The 20,708-nt window shown below is 44.6% G+C and overlaps 1 protein-coding gene across 3 annotated transcripts in view; it reads left to right on the forward strand.

Moving 5' to 3' along the window:
* Positions 1–20,708, forward strand: part of mad1l1 (mitotic arrest deficient 1 like 1) — a 1,113,232-nt gene that overhangs the window by 232,337 nt on the left and 860,187 nt on the right. The window lies entirely within an intron of this gene.

Consider the following 20,708-nt stretch of genomic DNA (forward strand, 5'->3'; position numbering starts at 1 on the left):
GATCATGGCCTCAATGATGGTACTCTTGGCTCCTTCAAAGATACTGGTTAATATGCCTGTCCTCCCAACTGTGGAGAATTTGGAGAACAGTGTTGATCGTACCTCTCCAGGGCTTTGAGGTGGCATCGGTACATAGTCCAAATTTCTGAGTCATATAGAAGAGTTGGGAGGACGACGCCTTGTACAATTGTTATCAGCATGGATATCCCGGTCATCATAGACTCTCATCCTTGGGTGTCCGAAGGAGGCGTTTATGAATTGGATACAATAATGGATCGCCGCACCGATGTCAGCCTTAGAGGAAAGGTGGCTTACCAAGTGTGGGAAATGTTCCACATTTGGGAGGGGTTCTCCGTTGATCTTGATGGAGAGACTGGACCTTGTCCTGAGGCGAGTTAGTAAAGGACCTGAGTTAGTAAAGGAGTTTCATTGGAGGTTGAGGCTGTGACTGATTCTTTGGTATGCTTCCCCGAAGGTATACTGCATGGCTTGGAGATTCTCTTCTGAGAAGTTGGAGATGACAAAGTCATCTGCATACTGAAGCTCCACGAGCAATGTCAGTATTATTTTCATCTTGGATTTCCATCCATCCTGTAGACGATGTCCACTCCTGGAACGCTTGATCTTGACGAGGTGAAGGATGGTGGTGATGAAACTGGAGAAAAGGATGGGGTGATGACATATCCCTGCTTGACTCCAGTCTTAACCTTGAAAGTTTCTATCATTTTTCCATTGGTGAGCACTGTTGCCGACATCTAGTCGTGGAGGAGTCAGAGGATGATGATGAATTTCTCTGGACAGCTGGCCTTTGACAGAACTTCTCGATTCACAGAGTCAAATGCCTTGGTCATATCGATGAAGGCCATGTAGAGTGGTTGGTGTTGCTCCTGGCATTTCTCTTCTCTGGAAGTTGTCGAGTAATGAAAATGACGTCTGCTGTTCCACTGTTTGATTGGAAGCTATTCTGGCTTCCTGAATGGATTTCATCAGAGACTGGGGGAAGGCGGCTCGCGAATATTTGGGAGGGGATCCTCTTGCCGATGGAGAGTAGGGAGATTCCTCAGTAGTTCACACAGTCTGCTTTGTCTCTTTTCTGGAAGATGGTGACGCTGACGGCATCCCCAAGGTCAGTAGGGACTTTTTCTGTGTCCCAGATTGTCAGCAACAATGGATGGAGATGATGGGTGATCTCTTCTCCTTTTTGAAAATCTCTGCTGGGAACCTGTCCATTCCTGGAGGCTTATCCATTCTTCATGTGTTTATTGGCGGCTTTGACTTCCTCCATGCTTGATGGAAGCCCAAGATCATTTTTGATGAGCTGTTGGGGGAATTTCCTCCGACTCTTCCTCATCTGTGATTGTATAACATTTAAGGAGTTCTGACGTGTTCTCTCTATCGAAAGGGTTTCCGTCCTTACTCTGCACCAGATTGGGTCCACGTATAGCCGTGGTGGCACTGATGAAGCCCGGGTGTCATTCTTGTCAGCAAGAAGTTGCAGCCCCTTAGCTTTCTCAGTCCACCAAAGTTCTCGATTTCCCTAGTTATTTTTTGTACCTTCACTGTGACTAATTGATGAGCTCTTCGCTTTGCCTCACTGGTTATGTTGTTTTGCCAGGCATGGAGAACTTTCCACTTCTCATCGATGAGGTCTTGGATGGTGTGGTCGCTGTCGTCCTACCAGTCTTGGTGTTTCCTGGTCTTGTAGCCGATGGTTTCCTCACAGCTTGAGATGATGGCCTTCTGCTCTTTCCAGGTTTCCTCCACTGCATTATAATGGGCACATTGGATATTTTGGAGAAGACATTGTTGGAAGTTCACTTGCATGCTTGGCTCTTGAAGCTGCTCAATGTTGATCTTTTTCCTGAACTGTTTCCTTCATCTTCTGCTGCTTCTGGTGGAGTTTGATGGACATAGAGGAGCGGATGAGCCGGTGGTCTATCCAGTAGACATCCGCATTGGTCATTGCTTTGGTGATGATGGCATCCTTTTGGTCATGGGATCGTTCAATGGCGAAGTTGATCATGTGCCTGTGCTATGATCGTGGACATCTCCAGGAAGTCTTGAATTTGCATTTTTGATGGAATAGTGTGTTATTGATAAGCTGATGTTCCACGCATTTGGTGAGCAGGAGAACTCTGTTGGAGTTGCAATTCCCAACTCCTTCCTTTCCAGTGGATCCTTTCCAGATTTGAGAGTCCTTTCCAATCCTGGCATCGAAGTACCCAAGGAGGATGATCGTATCTTCCTTCGGAATGTAGGAGAGTATGGTGTCCAGGGTTGAGTAGAAACCTTCTTTGGACTCATCATTGACATAAAGGGTTGGTGTGCATGGACTCAAGACCTGTTGGTTCTTGGCTAGTTGGAAACGGTGGCTCACGGGGTGCTTGTTGATGCCAATACGGAGCTCCGAAGGTCGATTGATGAGTTTGTTCCTGATGGCGAAATCAAATCCATGCATCCTGGGCTGATCCTTGTGTTTTCCCCTCCAAACGAAAGTGTAACCAGCACCATTTTCCCGAAGTAGTCCTTTGCCTGCCAGTTGGGTGTCTTGCAGGACGCACCGTCAATGTTGAAGTGCTTGAGTTCACTGGCAACAAGGAAGTTCTCTGTTCCAGTTGATTGTTTTGCTCATTATCCATGCGTGTTCGTCCAGGTTCTGAAATTCAGCATTTTTTCTAGCCGTTTGTCAATGTGGGGTGAGCAGAATAGGTCTCCTGTTCCTGTGACTGAAGCAAACTCCACCGTCTACATTCTAGTCCAAAGCTAGGTATTTCTTGGTCCTGTCTCCTTCACCTTTCACCGATCTGCGTGGAGGCTGTGCTGGTTTCTTGTAGGTAGAGACCTGGTGTGAGACATCTTTTAACGTGGGTGTGCAGTTGCATATCATGAGACAAACAGTCCTTGAAAGAGGGTAGATCAGTTCCAGTGGCAGGGGAACCAGGATCTCGCTACTGCTGCAGCTTTCATCCGCCGTGGTAGCCGTTGATACCATACGAGCTGATCGGCTGTTGAGGACTTGTTTTGGATTGTGGTTTGTCTGGTTCATCTCCACCACAGCAAGTGGCAAGCAGCAGTTTGTTTTGCTAAATGCTGTCAGGTTGAGCAGTGGTCTGACAGAGACAAGGTTCTGCAGGCTATATCCTGAAAGGGTCTGTCTCTCCAAGCAATCTTTCCAGAAATCTCTAGGCAAGTATATGGCAAATAACCCTGTGGCTGCTAACTATTCATTTATCTATTTTAAAATAAATTTGGATTAGCCAAATATTTTTTTCCAATTGAGGGGCAATTTAGTGTGGCCAATCCACTTAACTTGCACATCTTTGGGTTGTGTGGTTGAAACCCACGCAGACACTGGGAGAATGTGCAAACTTCATACAGACTGTGAGCCAGGGCCAGGATCGAACCCAGGTCCTCAGAGCCGTAAGCAGCAGTGCTAACCACTGTGCCACTGTGACGCCCTGCTAATTTTATTTATAAGTGGCTTTTGCCTGTAATGGAGACAGAGAAGGTACAAGTTTGTAGTAAAAAGGATTTATTTTTATTTTATTGGTTTAACTATTTTCCGTGATAATGTGTTTAATCTTGTGTTCAGAAAATGTTTGTTTTAATATAAAAGATACCTATTATTCCGTGGAATCACTCCTGGAACGAAATATCCTTTCCTCACAGCTTTAAAATTCTAAAAAAAATGTTTGAGGTTCTTGTCTGCTTTCCTAACAAATGTTAGGGTCTGGTCCGTAATCATAATAACATGAAGCATATCCTCTTGCTTTATTTCCAATTAAAATGCAAGCACGTAAGGTCTAATTCCTGCATTCTGCTATTTGTTTCACTTCATATTTTTTTTACATTGAACTGCAGCTGTGACCTGTTAACCTATCCTCTCGTCTTAATCTTCCACAGTCCTTGGTCACAGTTTGCCATACTTTTAATTTTGGGTTCATTAGCTAATTTTAATCTTCCCTCCTTCATTAAGTCCAGATAATTTTGGTTTGCAGAAAATAGCAATAGCCCCAGTATAAACACTGCAGTGCCACCCGCCACATATTTCTCATCTGTTGAATCTCCCTGTGTCTTTTACCTTCCAATTCATGACCTCTAATTAACTCTCTATTCATTTTGCCACATTCTGTTATTTTCATGTGGCTTTATGTTTGTCCTAAGTCTTATATTAAATGTTTCTTGGAACTTGGTACAAAGCATACCCATTGCTCATGCTTCATCTTCTATTATTTCTTCATGACAGTTTATAAGGTTGATCAAACATGACCTTTTCAGAAATCTATGCTGAAGGTCCCAGATTAATTCATCGTTCTCCAAATACTTAGTAATGCCACCCCATACTATAGACTACAATAGTTTGACAACAGCCTAAGTAAAGCAAATGGATCTCCTGGCTTAACCCTGTCTCTTGTTTTTTTGAAGAAGGGCGTCATATTTTGGAAAATTATAGTCCAACCTCCCTGATTTCATTCCATTCAATGCAAAAGCAAAATAAATTTGCTATTCTTCTGTTTGTCCAGATGAGTGCAAGATGAAAAGCTTTGGCAACATGTCTATATTTTCAGCGATATAAAAGCAAAATGCTATAGATTCTGGACATCCAAGATAAAAACAGAAATTCTTGAAATATTCAGCAAGTCAGTCAACATTTATAGAATGAGAAAAAGAGGTAATGTTTCAGGTCAATGGTCTTTCATCAAAACTAGAAAAAGTTGGTGATGTACGTTTTTCAGCAAGTTCGGATGAAGGGATGGGGGAAAGAACAAAAATGGCTTATGATTGGTGGAAAGTATTATAGACTAAATGATAAAAGGGATAATGGTGCAAGGCAGAAATAGATGGTAATTTTAAAAATTCATTCATGGGCTGTGGCGTTGCTGGCTATGCTAGCATTTATTGCCGATCCCTAATTGCCCTTGAGAAAGTGGTGATAATGGATGTAAAGAAACAAAAGATGGGTGTAGAGGACCTAAAAATGGCAAGTACAGAATCATTACCAACAGCTGTTGTCTGCCAAAATAGGGATAGAAGTTGAGATCTGAATTTTTTGAACTCGATTGTTGAATCTGGAAGGCGTTAAAATTGGTAGCACAGTGGTTAGCACTGTTACTTCACAGTGCCAGAGTCCCACGTTCGATTCCTGGCTTGGGTCACTGTCTGTGCGGAGTCTGCACGTTCTCCCCGTGTCTACGTGGGTTTCCTCTGGGTGCTCCGGTTTTCTCCCACAAGTCCCGAAAGACGTGCTGAATTGGACATTCTGAAATCTCCCTCAGTCTACCCAGTAAAGTCGGCGGAGTGTGGCGACTAGGGGATTTTCAGAGTAACTTCAGTGCAACGTTAATGTAAACCTTAATGTAAACATTATTATTATTAATAAATGCCTGATCAAAAGATGAAATACTGGTCCTTGACCGTACATTGATCTTTATTGAAACAGTGTAGGGAGCTAAAGAAACTGATAAGGGTAAGACCCGGGAAAGAGGGTGCACAAGGTGCTAAACTCTGGGCCCTGTGCAGTGTGGTGGTTGGGGGTAGGAGGGCAGTTGCGACGGCTCAAAGCTTTTGCCTTTACCAGCAGTACCATCCCCTCTCTGAAGTGGCCACCTCGTACTGCAGTGTGCTCGCAACAGGTTAATGATGAGCACTCTGCTCCAGGATAAATTTCTGGTTAAGGGGTTCGTGGAGCAAGAGCCCAAGTCTGTGCCGTAGTTTATTTGACAGCCAGGATGAGGCTCTGGGTGGCATACTCCGTCCTTGGTTGGACTCTCTCCCCCTCATACAGGGGATGACCACTGAAGGATTATAGGAGTCGCCTTCACCATCAAGTGGTGGGCCAGGCCAGGAGTAGCAGCAATAACTAGATCTGGGGCATCTGGAGTTTGAGACGTGGCGAAGGGGAAGCACGAATTGTTACCTTCACAGCTGTTCTGAACTGTTCCTCAGCATTAAAACCTTCTATTGGGAACGGGTAAGCGTGAAAGAAAGCGAGTTTAAGAACCCTGAGACTGGGGAGTGAACTGGCCGCACCCGAACAGAGGCTGCCCAGTGCAGGGAGAGAGACACTCACACATCTTCCCCCTCCTCAACAACATATCCAGTGACTGGAGGCTGAAAGGCAACCCGCTTCTGAATCCCACTTTCGTATGAATTCTGCCGAGGCTAGCTTGGAGTGTATGCCACCAGAGGCGAATGCAATGTTAGTTAAACCCGACTCCTCATCTCGGCACTGGACCCCTCCCCCTACTCTGGCGACCAAGACTTGGGGGCTCCTCTGCCCCTCTAGCTCTGCTTATCATCCGTAAAGGCAAAAATGGTTTTATAAGTTATATCTGCTGCTTTGCATTTTTTAATGTTCTTTTGTATTAATTATTTTTTCAATTATCAATTTATCAATTTTGTTAGCTCAGCAAGTTGTTTTCATATCTTTACATTTTGGAAAAGCATGTTTAATTTGTGCCAAACCAGATCTCCGGCAGCTGTTGCTGGGTTTCTTGCGGAAGGGGAATGAGAGGCTCACGAGAAGTGTGATTGCTTTTTGGAGGGCTGTCAAAAGGGACTTATGTTTGCTCCAATAGTAACAGGAAGTGTTGGAAATGTCTCAGCACATCTGGCAGCAGATGTGGAGAGAGAAACAGAGGTCAGTGCCCTTTTGTCAGAACGAGTGCAGATTGTTGACCTGCAGTCTTGACTCTGTTTCTCTCCACAAATGCTGCCGAGCATACTGGGTATTTCCAGCCTTTTCTGTTTATATTTAAGATTCCTGGCATCTGAAGTACATTGCTGATCCATGCTGGGTATTTGTAAGTGTGGCGAGATTCGGTTCAAAATAAGAAAATATTTATCACTAAATGCAAGGTCTAATTCTACTGTTAACAAAGCCCATCTATGTGTATAGAAGTAGCATATTACTGTAGTTTAATTATTGGTGCTTATTTACTGGAAGGCTTTGGCATTTTTAAACTTGTAAGTGAAACATAGTCATGTGGCAATTGAATATACTATTAGTATAAGATATTCTCTTATGTACATGGATTTGATGTTTGTAGTGCTTGTGAGGTTCAAGTCGCCTTTATGTTGCTGTCAAGATATTGCATTGTGCCAGGTTCAAAGAAGTGGAGCTGGTTGCATAATATGGACAAGCAAATTGTGTGTAATTATCTGTCAAAACCTTTGTTGTATCAAAAGAGACCTGAGTTATTAATGGATTTGGTAAACAGAGGCATTGAGTACAAAAGTCTAGAAGTGTTGCTAAGCCTATATAAAACAGTTTGACTAGACTGTGACTTTTGTTCCCAATTCTGAGCTCCCAAAGGATGTGAGGGAGGGTGTTATGTGGGTTAATGATAAGTGCCCAGAAACAGAAGCATCTGGGCCATGATTTATCTCCCTGGCCCTAGTTCAGAATGGGATTGCTGATGGAGAAAGGGGGGAAAATTTAAATAACAGCAGTCAACCAAAAGCTGAGGATCATGCTTGTGAGCTGAACAGAGGTGTTCCACAAAGCGAGCATTGTTTGCTCTGCACATTCTAGAGGAGACTGCACCATAAGAATCGAATGCAGTGTACTGAATTGAAAAAGGTACAAGAAAATTGCAGTTTCATCTGGCAAGAGTGTTTTGAGTCTAGGGTAGTGGGAAGGGAGGAGGTAAAAGGGCAGGTGTTGCATCTCCTCTACACGGAAAGGTTCTGTATAAAGGGGAAGGACCATTTGGGATAATTGACTGGAGCCAGGTATAGCTGAGGGAATGGCTGCATTTATAATGATGCTGGAGATGATGGAAGATTAAGTATTGAATGTGGAGGCTGGTGGGTGCAAGATGTGGATAAGGAAACCCTATCATTCTTCTGACAATGAGAGAAATGCTGAAAAAAATCTGTGTGGGAAAAGAACGCGCAGGCTTGTGAGATCAGTTGAGCACTATGGGAGAGAATATTTGCTGAACTAAAAGGAAGACTTATCAGAAGCATTGGTATGGGAAGCATTATTAGAACAGATGTGGCCGAGCCTGAGGAACTGGAAGAATGGAATAGAGTTCTTCGACTAAATGGGATGAAAGAAGTGTGACCAAAGTGTGATGTTCGAATCAGTGGGCTTATTGAATATTAATAGATAGCCTATCCTGAAATAGTGACAGGGAAGGTGAGAAAGGAAAAAGTCTGCGATGGATCATGTGAAGACAGGAAAAGGGTTGAAAGTGGAGGAAAGGTGATGAAATGTTTACATCAAGAGCAGGAAACAGCACAGAAACATATTATTATACTGGAAAATGAGTTAATGGAGGAGGTCTTCGATGACTGGAGCAAAGATTGTTCCACATAGAACATAGAACAGTACAGCACAGAACAGGCCCTTCGGCCCTCGATGTTGTGCCGAACAATGATCACCCTACTCAAACCCACATATCCACCCTATACCCGTAACCCAACAACCCCCCCTTAACCTTACTTTTTTTTAGGACACTACGGGCAATTTATCATGGCCAATCCACCTAACCCGCACATCTTTGGACTGTGGGAGGAAACCGGAGCACCCGGAGGAAACCCACGCACACACAGGGAGGACGTGCAGACTCCGCACAGACAGTGACCCAGCCGGGAATCGAACCTGGGACCCTGGAGCTGTGAAGCATTTATGCTAACCACCATGCTACCGTGCTGCCCACCATATTCCACAAAAAGGCAGGTGTAGCTAGGAATCATTGTTTATTCATTAATGCCCCCCCCCCCCCCCCCCCCAACCACCACCACCACCACACACACACACACACAACCATCCCCCAAACCACCCCATCCTCTGATGGAAATAAACAGGTCCTGAGAGGCAAGGTAGCACAGTGGTTAGCACTGTTGCTTCACAGCTCCAAGGTCCCAGGGTCGATTTCCAACTTAGGTCACCGTCTGTGCGGAGTCTGAACGTTCTCCCTGTGTCTGCGTGGGTTTCCTCCATGTGCTCTGCTTTCATCCCACAGTCCAAAGATGTGCAGGTTAGATGGATTCGTCATACTAAATTGCCCTTGGTATCCAAAAAGATGGGTTTACTGGGTTACGGGGATAGGGTGAAAATGTGAGCTTAAGTGTAGGGTGCTCTTTACAAGGGCCGGTAAATGGGCCGAATGACCTCCTCTGCACTGTAAATTCTATGATGATTTGTCTATCTATAAATTTGAATAATTTAGGAACAGGAATGCAAGAATACAAAAAATGCGAACAGGAATAGACCAGGTAGCCCATCAAGTCTACTCTGTCACTCAATACGATCATGGCTGATCTTGAGCTTCAATTCCATTTTCGCACCTGTGCCTTATGTCCCTTTATTCCATGAAAAACCAAAAATATGTCTATCCTAGCCTTAAATATAGTTAACAATGGAGTGTCCACAAACTTCTGGGTTATGGAGTTGTAAGGATTCGCAACCCTTTGAATGAGAAAATGTATTCTTCCTTCAGTCCTAAATGATTGACCCCTTATCCTGAGACTGTGTCCTTAGCCAGCGTAAACTTACTTTCTGTCTCATCTGTTAAGACACTTCTTATTCTTGTATGTTTGAATGTGATCACTTCTCATTTAAATTGCCCCTTAGTGTCCAAAAGGTTAGGTGGGCTTACTGGGTTATGGGGATAATGTGGAGGTGTGGGCTTACGTAGTGTGCTCTTTCCAAAGACCAGTGCAGAGTTGATGGGCCGAATAGCCTCCTTCTGCAGTGTAGATTCTATGATTCTTCCAAACTTAAGAGACTATAGGCCAGATTTACTCAGCCTTTGATCGTTGGACAACCCCCTCATCCCAGGGACCACTGTAATGATCCTTTGCTGCATTGCGTCTAATGCAAGTGCAATTGTGCTGTGGTTTTAACAAAGATCTGTACAATTATATCAAGATTTCTTTATTCCTGTACGCCAATCACCTTGCAATAAAGGCCAACATGGAATTTGCCTTTTTAATTACTTGCTGTACTTAATTGCTAACTTTTGAGTTTTATGTGTGAGTGTATCCAGATCTCACTGGATGTCAACATTTACAAATTCCATGTCCGTAAAAACATTTTGCTTTTCTATTCTTATGACCAAAGTGGATAACCACGCATTCTACTCCATCTGCTTTCTTGTTGCCCACTCACATAACCTGCCTATTTCACTTTTCAACCTCTCTGTCCTTCCCACAACTTCCACCTAACTTTTTATTGTTAGATAAAAATTATGCTGTCTCTTTGTTGAAGTCATCAATATAGATTGTAAATAGCTCAGGCCTCAGTAGTAATCCTTGCAGCACTTCACTAATCACAGCCTGCCAATTTGTAAATGCCCCTTTTATGCCTACTTCGTGTTTTCTCTCTGTTTACAATTCTCTGTCTATGCTAATACATCACCCTCAACTCCATTTGACCATGGGCTGGATTCTCTGGTCGCCGATGCCGAAATCACTTTCGGCGATTGGCCAGAGAATCCCTGTTCCCGACCAAATTGGGGGCGTGGCTGCTTTTGCGATGCTCCGCCACCTCCAAAGCGGGATACTCTAGGAGTATGGCGCGCACCACGTCTTGATGGCCTCAGGAAATTGCCTGGGGCTCGCCCCCTCCGATACTCTGTCCCCGACCGGCCGGGTTCCCGACAGCGTGGACACCCATCCTGTCGGTAATTCGGTGTGGCGGCTGCGGACTCAGTCCAGCGCCGCCACAGTCTGGGAAGGGCCGATTCAGGGATGGGGACATTATTAGAGGATGGCAGCACTGTGGTTGGGGGGGGGGGGGGGGGGGGGGGTCCGGTGCGCCGGCCGAAGTGGGGGACTATTTCATGGGCCGGGCCCGTGAGTGGCCTCTATAACTTGCTGATCCTTTTTCTACCGATCCTCAGACTTTTGGCCTGTGCCACTCTCTGACCACCACCTCTCTGATCCTACCTCTGGCCGAAACTCCTGCTCTTCGACTCTCCTGCAACGGTTCTGGAGATTTGTGGCACGAGACAGAAGGAATGGCTTCCATTTTCGATTGTACATTCACAGCAGTGCTGTTGACTCTTAAATGTCCCCACGATGGGCAATAAATATGCTGGCCCAGTCAGTGATGTCCATATCCAATTCTGGTAGGAAGGTGTTTCCAGGATTTTGATCCAGTGACACTGAGGGAATATAGTTCCATATCAAGATAATGTTTTGTTTGGAGGGGCACTTGAGGATGTTACCCTTGTCCATGTCAGTGGTCGAGGTCACAGATTTGAAATATGCTGTTATAGGAGCCTTGGTGAGTTGATGCAGTGCATCTTATAAATGGATGGGTTCGGAAGGTGCTATGGAAGTAGACTTGGTGAGTTGCTGCAGTGCATCTTGTAGATGGTATATGCTGGTGCCACTGTCTGTCGTGGAGGGAGTGAATGCTCTCTCTCTCTCTCTCTGACACACACGCTCTCATGTTTTTTAAACCCATTTCTGTTTACTGCCTAAATGATGGTTTGAACATGTGAGCATTGCCCACATGGAACACGTTTAGTTTTCAGCACCATTGTTTTTTTTAAACCCAATTCTGTTTATGCATTCAATTAAACTTTGGGAAATGAGTATAATAGGGAAGTGGTTGTTAACTGCAGTTTATATTAAACCCAATTTTTTCACACATGCACAGCTTTAATTGGCTTTTTCCAGAGTCAGAAGAGCTCATCCGATGTAACGCTGCCTTTTCAACTCAGGAGAAAACAAATCCCCATCAGACTTTCGTGTTCAATGACTCGAAACATCTCGGGACTCAATTTTTGCATGTGGACATCTTTATGCAGTTTTTCCAGGGTGTGCAGTTTTGATTTCATTAAACACTTTGGTGAAAGAATAGCTAGTAATCCAGTATTTAAAAAATATTATTGGAACAAAGATAAATGTTTTGTGGGTCTCTGCGAGTTTAGATAAAATTTTCCTAAATATCCACATAGACACGATTTCACAATGGCTTACGTAAATGAGGTACAATACTTGGCAAGTATTATGCCAACCAGTTAAAGTGTTAACAAGTTTTTCTGTTCATCAGTCACCAGCTCAAACTTACTAAGTTTACGACCTGAAAATTAATTCTACCCATGTGGATGTTACTGGATGAATCCTGACATCTGGATTACTAGTTCTGAACATACTGAAAATACCTTGCAGAAAATGTCCCGACTCTTCCATCTCCATCCCAGAGGTGGTGGCACAGTTGGGAGGGATGATTTTGAATCCCATGAAGTCTCAAGGCAACTGTCTCATGACATCAGTTCAAAACTGGGCATTAAAGCTCCTGCTGTTAAAATCAGTTCTCCTTCACGTTGAATGCCACTTGGAAGAGGCACAGAAGATAAAAAGGGCGTAACTCTGGGCAGGGAGACTTAAATATCCATCACGAAGAGTGGCTTGGTTGCACCACAATTGACTAAGCTGTCTAAGTCCTGAAAGACCGGCCTACCAGACTGGGTCTGCTGTAGGTTGTCAGAGAACCAACAAGAGGCAAAAACCTACGTGACCTCTCCCTCATTAGTCTGCTTGTCGCAGTCACATCTGACCATCACAGGGAGTCACTGCCGCCCAGTCCTAGTGGAGACAAGTCCCATCTTCAAACTGAGGTGATACCGTGCATTGTGATGTGTGGCACTACCACCGTACTAAAGGGGAAGGATTCAGTATCGATCTAGCAGTGCTGGGCACTAACGGTCTGGGCTATCAGCAGCAGCAGAATTGTGTCCGTTCACAATCTTGTGGCTCAGCACTCTACCTTTATACCATCAATCCGGGGGATCAACCCAAGTTCAGTGAGAACTAAGAGAGCATACTACAAGCAGCATCAAACCTGCCTAAAGATTAGGTTTTAATCTGGGGAAGCTCCAACACAGGACAACGTGGGTGCTGAGTGCAAAAAGCCTTTGGCAAAATTAAGCAATCCCTCAACCAGTAGATCAGGTTAAATCTCTGAAGTCCTGCCACATGTAGTTATGAATGATCATAGACATAGAATTTACACTGCAGAAGGAGGCTATTCAGCCCATTGAGTCTGCACCGGCCCTTGGAAAGAGCATCCTACCTAACCCCCACCCTATCCCCGTAACCCAGCAACCCCACCCAACCCAACCTTTTTTTGGGCACTAAGGGCAATTTAGCATGGCCAATCCACCTAGCCTGCACATTTTTGGACTGAGAGAGGAAACCGGAGCACCCGGAGGAAACCAATGCAGATACAGGGAGAAAGTGCAAACTCCGCACAGACAGTGACCCAACCCGGGAATCGAACCTGGGACCCTGGAGCTGTGAAGCAACTGTGCTGACCACTATGCTACCGTGTTTCCCCCACTGGTGGACAGTTAAAAATACTGATTGTTCCTTGACCTCAAGTGCGGTTTCCAGTCAACTTAACATGCCTGATGTGGAACATGAGCACATCCAGCACAGGGATACGGGGGTTGCAAATGTGAATGGTGATTTCCCGGTACCTTTGTGATGGCAGAGTACACAGAGGCTCTGCAGAGTGGATCGGCAACGGCCTCTGGATGCTTCTTTATTTGAAGACCTTCTGGAGTTTGACGCAACCTGCAAAATATTTGAACGCTGTGGAAATGCTGCCACAGAATATGTCTGTGGCTTCAAATCCACAACACTTGAACAGCACCTACTCCCCGAAATAGAGTGTGCATAAGTGTGCATTTTTCCAATGTCTTCACTTCTCGAAGGAGGTGGGAACCTCAGAGCGGAGATGTGAGGTTTTGAAGATGTCTGCGAATACTCTCGGCAGCACGTCTGCGCAGGATCTTCGTGCTTGCCCAGGGACTCCATCGGGACCTGTTGCTTTCCGCAGGTTCACTTTCAAGAAGTGGGGATGTTCGCTGATCCTTACACAAACTTCGGGCCTATTTGCGACCGTTCATATACTGGAGCCAGTTTGTGCCCATGTGCAGCAAGACTTAAACACCATTAAGGTTTAAACTGGTAATTGGTGAGTAACATTCCTGCCACACAAGTGCCAGGAAAGACCATCTCCAATTATCGAAAATATAACCCTCTCCCTATGACAATCAGTTGCATTGCCATCTTGAATCCTCCACCATCTGGGAGTTGGGAGCTACCATTGATCAAGAACCTAACAGGGCTAACCATACAAATACTGGGGCTACAACAGCATATCAGAGGCAGGGAATTCTGCAGCAGTTATCTCACCTCCTAACTTTTGAAGTTTATCCGTTATCTACAGAAATCAACGAAATGCCAATAACTCAAGAACTTGAACACCATCCAGGACAAAGCGCCCCATTTGATCAGCAGCCCATCCATCCACCACCTTAAAAGGTTCACTCCCTCCACCACTGGTGTGCAGCAATGGCTGTATGTACAATCTACAACAGGGGTTTTGAAACTCAAAGGTCGTGACCTGCGGGTGGGTCGTGGGCAGGTTTCGGGAGGGTTATGACGCGTGGTTGCGGCATTTCCAATCGTGGGAGGAATGCCTAATGTCCGCGACCAGCTTCTAAAAATACCGGCTGTGACAGACTTTTGAGATTGCCAGGCCATCCCACGCATGCGTGCCAGATCAAACCATGTGCAGGCCTGGAGCCCAGTGGGGTGGACCGCCTCCTCCTTATGTCAGAGCACTGTCCACGGCCAGTTTTTTTGAGCAAAAGACTGAGTCCTCCCACCGGAAGCGGCGGCAGAGAGCAGGTCACGTGCCCCATAAGCTAATGTCACAAGTTCTGGGCGCGAGAGAGGTTCCTCCATTTTGCAGCTGCCAGCAGTGCTGATGTGAAATCCTGGGCCTCTGGTGAACAACCCATGCAGAAGAACCTGAAACCAGGAACAAAGCAGCATAATGATCATTACTTGAGGTATGGGTTATTAATTGTTCCACTGCAAATCAGGGCTGGTTTAGCTCACTCAGCTAAATCGCTGTCTTTTAAAGCAGACCAAGCAGGCCAGCAGCATGGTTCGATTCCCGTACCAGCCTCCCCGGACAGGCGCCGGAACGTGGCGACTAGGGGCTTTTCACAGTAACTTCATTGAAGCCTACTCGTGACAATAAGCGATTTTCATTTCATTTCAAAGCTCATGTCTGTTATATGCAGGGAAGCACTGGCAAATTAAAATTTAAACCCTCAAAACTTCAAAGACATTTGAAAACTAAACATGGGTGGCAGGGCAGCACGGTGGCGCAGTGGTTAGCATTGCTGCCTCACGGTGCTGAGGTCCCAGGTTCGATCCCGGCTCTGGGTCACTGTCCGTGTGGAGTTTGCACATTCTCCCCTTGTTTGCATGGGCTTCGCCCCAACAACCCAAAGATGTGCAGGGTAGGTGGATTGGCAACGCTAAATTGCCCCTTAATTGTAAAAAATGAATTGGGTACTCTAAAATTAAAAAAAAAACATGGGTGGCAGAGTGGCACAGTGGTTAGCACTTCTGCCTCACAACTCCAGGGTCCCTGGTTCAATTCTGGCCTCGGGTGACTGTGTGGAGTTTGCATGTTCTCCCAGTGCCTGCGTGGGTTTTCTCCGAGTGCTCCACTTTCCTCCCACAATCCAAAGATGTGCAGCATTAGGTGGATTGGCCATGCTAAATTGCCCCTTAGTGTCCAAAAGTTTAGATGCGGTTGCTGGGTTATGGGGATAGGGTGGAGGCGTAGGATTAAGTAGGGTGCTCTTTCCAGGGGTCGATGCAGACTCAATGGACCAAATAGCCTCCTTCTGCACTGTAAATTCTATGGCGTGTTCGAGGACAAACCTCTTTATTTTTTTTCAACGGATGCAGTGAGATCTTAAATCATCAGCGAAGTCATTATCAGAAATGTAACTTTGAATAACAAAGCAAGTGACCTAATGAAGACCAGGCAGGCTCATCTGCCACATTAAAGGTTTGTGAAAATGGTGGGGCACGAAAGTCGGCCAGTGTGGGTTGCAAAGGTCAGCCAGCATGGGTCACAAAAGTCGGCTGCCATGGGTCCCAAAGGTTGGCTGTTTGGTAAAAATGGGTCCCGGGCAAAACAGTTTGAAAAACACTGATCTACAAGATGAACTGCAGCAACACACCACGCTTCCTTCAACACCATCTTCCAAACCCAAGACCACTATCGCTTAGAAGGACAAGGGAGTAGATGCATGTGAACATCACCACCCTGCAAGTTCCCCTCCAAAAGAATACACCATCCAGACTTTGAATTATATTGCCTTTCCTTCACTGTCAACTGGGTCAATATCTGAGTTCACTGTGGGTATATCAACACCAGATCGACTGGTGAGTGCTGCTTGGCTGAACCAGAGTGGTTTTGGAGTTGGCTGAAAAACAGGGAGTTCAAGTGGTAAGTTGTAAGGGGTAAGTAGTAATTAAACTTAATTTACGGCCTAATTTGAAGCTAAATTAGTGGTCACTAAAAGCTGCTCTTTTGATTTGGTGTAGTTTAGTTGCATCCCTGAAACGGGAGTCAGCTGAGTCACTCTCAGCTGTAGCTGGTTAACTGCGCAACTGATCTAATCCAGTTTCCAAAGCAATGTTTTTGACGCCTGTAAAAGGAAGCGACCTCAGTGCTGCTTTATGAGTGCTGTTTAACCAAACAAAAGTGTTTTTGGAGTTGGGTGAAAAACAGGCAGTTAGGAGAAACCAGAAGAAGGTGAAGCTAAAAAGACTGAGCGCGGAGCTCAGTCTCAGTCCAGGCAGGAGTGTTCAGTTGAGTTTCAGAAATACCAAGATCGGATTCCTGTTTTCATTGACTTTGCAGTCAGAGTCTCAGTGAAGCAGTCGTGAGTTTAAAAGGTGTTTTGTTCTTGGAGGAAGGGATTAACCGAGAAACCACATAAGTGAAAGTGAATGTCGAGGGAGAAATTGGACAGCTATTCGACTATAGTGCAACTCGCCCTCATGCTCATGAGAGACGAGATGAAGACTCTTGGAGTTTAAAAACTAGTCTTTATTTATAAGCTATAGCGAGGGCTATTGGTATTCCAACTTGGGACACCAGAAAGCCCAGATTTATTGATAATACAGACAGTTATAGTTCAAGATCCGATTACAAGAAATTAGCATGTACCAATAATTTGTTACTAGTTATCTATGTTTAATCATGACTATCGATTAAGGTTACATCATGCATAGTATATAAAAATAATTAACCAATCAAATTAAAAGACCATATGCTTAATTAAACCGCCCAATCATTACAAAGGCATATATGTTGTCTTGAAATTAGTGATAGTGGTGCTCCCGATATCTGGGGTGTAGCCATCAATCAGGTCCCTTCCCATTGCTATCAGCAAACATACTGGAGCCATTATAATGGTACTCTGTCACACATTGTAGAATAGACCTTGAATTGTAACATATGCAGTTTCTCTGCCTTGAAACTGGCCTCTCTGAATGTCTGTTACAATTGGCAATTCCCACAGACCTAACTGAAGAGTTTAACTTCCCCAGTAAAATGGAACTGGAGGTTTTAAACTGTTTCTAATATCTAAAGATGTCCAAATTACCCTCTTCAGCCAGGGTCATTAGTATAAAGTGATGTAAGTAAATAAAGTAGGGGAAGGGAAATAAAGTTAGCCTAAGGGAGGTATGTTAATAGTATTCTTATGTAGCATAATTTTTTGTTAAAAAGGGAGTAAATGAGGGGCTTAAAAGAGGTTATGTCAGGAGAGCTTGCATCTGTGATATGCTCCTCCTGTGCTATGTAGCAAATCATGGAAGCTTCAGTTGTCCCTGATGACCACACGTGCAGGAATTGTGTCCAACTGCAGCTACTGGCTAACCGCATTTCAGAACAGAATCGAGGGAACACAAGTCATGGATAGCATGTTCAGTGAGGTGGTCACACCGCAGGTGAGGATTGAAAAGTCAGAACGGGCATGGGTGGCCACCAGGCAGAGTAAAGGAAGACAGGTAGTGCAGGAGTCCCCTATGGCCAACACCCTTTCCATCAGATATACTGTTCTGGATACTGTTGGAAATAACTGTGTAGGGGAAATAATAATAACAACCGTTTATTGTCGCAAGTAGGTTTCAATGAAGTTACTGTGAAAAGCCCCTAGTTGCCACATTCCGGCACCTGTTTGGGTAGGCAGGTACGGGAAGTGAACCTGCGCTGCTGGCCTAGTTCTGCATTACAAGCCAGCTGTCTAGTCCACTGAGCTAAACCAGGAAAGCAGTGGCAGCCAACTTCATGGCACCATTGGCGGGTCTGCTGTACAAGAGGGGAGGAGGAAAAACATTTGGGCTATAGTGGTGGGGGATTAAATTTAAAGGAGAGCAGACGAGCGTTTCTGCAGCCGCAAAATAGAATCCAGGATGGTATGTTGCTTCCCTGGTACCAGGGTCAGGGATGTGACTGAGCGGCTGCAGGGCATACTGAAGGGGGAGGGCAAGCAAATAGATAACGTGGTACCCATTGGTACCAACAATATAGGCAGAAAAAGGAAAGTGGTCCTGAAAGCAGAATTTAGGGAGTTAGGAAGTAAATTAAAAAACAGGACCCACAAGAAAGTAATCTATGGATTACTTCCAGCGCCACATGCTATGAGTATGGAAATAGGAGGTCAGTCCAGATGGCACTAGAGATGGTGCAGGAGAGAGGGCTTCAGATTTCTGGGGCACTGGGAATGTTTCTGGGGATGATGGAACCTGAACCCAAATGGGACCAACAACCTTGCAGGGAGGTTTGCTAGTGCTGCTGGGGAGGGTTTAAACTAACTTGGCAGGGGCCTGGGATCCTGAGAGAAGGTTTTATATGCAGCACAGCCAAGAATTAGAAGCAGTGCTTCACATGATTACAGTGAGGATGGTGCTATATTAAAGGATTTTCCAGGTGATTTTCAGCCTATTCGGTTTTGTGTGGAGGCTGAATTATATTTTGAATATTAAAAATACTGAGTGGGTTACAACACTTCACCTCAGGACCGAGTGCTCCTAGGCCAGAATTCATCAATGAGAAAACCCATTTTAAAAGTGCCAGTATTTAAATTTATATGTTCACTGATAAGTAGTGCTGTGATCGATTTACAAGTTTGATTGGCAGAGTAAACTGTTAGAACCCACACAGGTCTTACAGGGTAGGGATGATTAACTACCCTGTGGGTATTGCAGAATACAATTTCCCCTGATAACATGGCAGGGGACCCGTAACAATACTTGACTTTGTATAATTAGAGTAGCCCAGTTAAGCACCGACTTGAGAAGACCTAGTAAGGAACTACTTGAGCTGTTGTTATGGGCCAGGGTTTAGAAAACTCCAAAGTATATCATGGAATTTACCTGACTTGCAACTGTTTATTGAATTTGACTAGGTTGAGTGCAAGAGCCTGCCTTTCAGGTGTTATTCAACAGAGTTCTGAGGTGCTTTTTATCAGAAAACAAGCTTTATTCTATCAATTTAGTTAACATTTGTATAAACACACACAGTAAGAATTTTTATCAACTACAAACATAAAGACCCCACACAGCTTTATAATCTATGTACAACCTTTAATGAATTCCCCCTTAACTGTTCCAATTCAATAACAAAATCCAAGTAAAACCAGAAAGCTCTTTTCAAAGGTGTGGCCCTGCACACTGCATTCTTTTTTTTTTAAAGCATTTTATTCAAATTTGTATCAAAGTAGGTTACAGCAAATAAACAGCCTGGGAAACATTCTTCCCAAAAACCAACTGTACAGTTTGTACAGATTTTTCTCCTTTTTCACCCCCCCCCCCTCCCCATCCCCCTGCGACAAACAGCTCCTCAAACACGGTCACAAACATTCCCCCACCTTTTCTCAAACTCCCCTGCTGAGCCCCTTAACTCATACTTTATCTTCTCTAACCGCAGGAAGTCATATAGGTCACCCAACCACGCTGTTACCTGGTGGCGATGCCGACCACCACTCCAACAAAATTCATCGCTGTGCAAACAGAGAGGCGAAGGCCAAGACATCGGCCTTCCTTCTTTCCATGAGCTCCGGCTTCTCTGAAACCCCAAATATCGCCACCAAAAGGTCTGGGTCCAGTCCCTCCTCCGCTACCTTGGCTAAGACTGCGAACACTCCCTCCCAGAATCTTCTCAATTTTTCACAACCCCAAAACATGTGCACGTGATTCGCTGGCCACCGCCCACACCTCTCACACTCATCTGCTACCCCTTTAATATATTTTCAAAGAACATCTCTTAAGCGCATTGGCCTGGGTCTGCTAACTGTATTTAAAAGTGGATTGAGAGCTGACGTGGTTTTGTTGTTTGAGCGGGAGGAAAGATGGCAATTAAGGATTATTGTGTCACTGTATTTATCAATATTATGTAAGCTATTTTAAAGATATTTTAATACTGTGTGAGTGATAAAGTTTGTTTTAATATACCATATTCCTATTTTGTGTAAAATCACTCCTGGAGCGAGGCATCTTTTCATCACTATCTTACAAAATTAAAATAAAATATTGGGGTTTCTGTCCAGTATCATAGCCAATGTTGGGGTCTGGCCTGGGATTGTAACACAGCAAGGAAGCACCTCAAGGCTTACTAACATTAAGAATTATACTGACAAAATACTTTGGACAAATGAGTCAGAGGAAATGAGAATAAGTATTGGTAAGAGTGGAGGAAATGAGAATTATTGGTAAGCCTGTTCAGGAAAAAGACCAAGACAAATATGGCTAGTGGAAGGATTTAAGGCATGAGACAGGTAGGCTTGTCTGGGATTTGAACTTGAACATCATGTTCAATATTGGTGCAGGATCTATAAGTAAACTCAGACGCTCAAACA

Source organism: Scyliorhinus canicula, chromosome 15 (genome assembly GCF_902713615.1).
Source record: "Scyliorhinus canicula chromosome 15, sScyCan1.1, whole genome shotgun sequence".
In the NCBI taxonomy this organism is placed as follows: Eukaryota; Metazoa; Chordata; class Chondrichthyes; order Carcharhiniformes; family Scyliorhinidae; genus Scyliorhinus; species Scyliorhinus canicula.